Raw genomic sequence first — 1,636 nt, 5'->3', positions numbered from 1 at the left:
CGGAACTGTCCACGAAATACTCAAGGCAGGCGACGAGCCGGTAGTAGTAAAGTACCGAGCCACGGAAACATAACACTTCACCGTTCGAGGTGGCGCAGCGGTTACCACACTGGACTCGCGTTCGGAAGGACTACGGTACAAATTCGTGTCCGCGCGTTCTGATTTAGGTTTTCCGTGGATTTCCTAAATCGCTTCAAGCAAATGCTGGGATGGTTCCTTAGCAAGGGCACGGCCGACTTCCCTGCCCATCCTTCCCTCAATTACAATGAAATGAACACCCTTAGCTGCTTACAGGCGTTGACATACGTCAACGGGGGCAGATGAAAATGTGTGCCCCGACCGGGACTCGAACCCGCTATCTCCTGCTTACATGGCAGACGCTCTATCCATCTGAGCCACAGAAGACACAGAGGATAGCGCGACTGCAGGGATTTATCTCTGGCACGCCTCCCGTGAAACCCGAAACCCACATTTTCAACGTATTGTCCCGCACTACATTCGTAGTGCCCCCGCCCATTATAATCATTACTCGCGGCGCGTTGCCGATTCCCGTAAGAGTTCGTCCACTGTTTGTGCATTCGCACAGAAGAAGAAGATGGTCAAGTGGCTGGTTAGCCTTAACTATATATATATATATATATATATATATATATTTCCTTTTGTTCTTCTTGCTGTAGGCCTTAAAGGCCCGATAAGGCAATAAATGATGATGATGATGATGATATATATATATATATATACTGAGATGGTGTGAGATGGTATCTGTTCTTTCGGACATGTCCTCAATTAACGAGGCCGATGACCTTGCTGTTTGGTCCCCCTCCCCCAAATGAACCAACCGATCATAATTCAGGATGTATCAAAAAGAATCATCCCATTCTAAAAAAATCGTGACTATTATGTTATTTGAGATATGTGCATGAGAAACGTATTGTTGGAAAGAGCAAAATCTCTAGTTTTATATGGTTCTCGCTTGCTAGCAGCAGTGTACGCCCACTTCAGTTCTAGTAAAAATGATGTTCGGACAGCAGAAAGCGTTTCGTGCTCTACATTTTGCGCAGTGCGGGTCAGTAATGACTGTTCAGCGTGACTTTGGTACCAGGAATGGCGTGGATCCTCCTACAGCACAGAGCATTAGACGATGGTATGAACAATTCCGAGAAAGAAAGTTAATTGTATAAAGGGAAATTGTCAGGCCACCTCTACATCTACATCCACATGGATACTCTGCAAATCACATTTAAGTGCCTGGCAGAGGGTTCATCGAACCACCTTCACAAATCTCTATTATTCCAATCTCGTGTAGCGTGCGAAAAGAATGAACTCCTATATCTTCCCGTAAGAGCTCTGATTTCCCCTATTTTATCCTGCTCATCGTTCCGCCCTATGTAGGTCGGTATCAACAAAATATTTTCGTATTCGGAGGAGAAAGTTGGTGATTGGAATTTCGTGAGAAGTTTCCGTCGCAACGAAAAACGCCTTTCTTTTAGTGATTTCCAACCCAAATCCTGTATCATATCTGTGACACTCTCTCCCATATTTCGCGATAATACAAAACGTGCTGCCTTTCTTCGAAATTTTTCGATGTACTCCGTCAGTCCTATGTGGTAAGAATCCCACACCGCGCAGTAGTATT

The sequence above is a fragment of the Schistocerca cancellata genome, unplaced genomic scaffold, assembly GCF_023864275.1.
Source record: "Schistocerca cancellata isolate TAMUIC-IGC-003103 unplaced genomic scaffold, iqSchCanc2.1 HiC_scaffold_734, whole genome shotgun sequence".
In the NCBI taxonomy this organism is placed as follows: domain Eukaryota; kingdom Metazoa; phylum Arthropoda; class Insecta; order Orthoptera; family Acrididae; genus Schistocerca; species Schistocerca cancellata.
Note: the sequence above shows the minus strand (reverse complement) of the source record.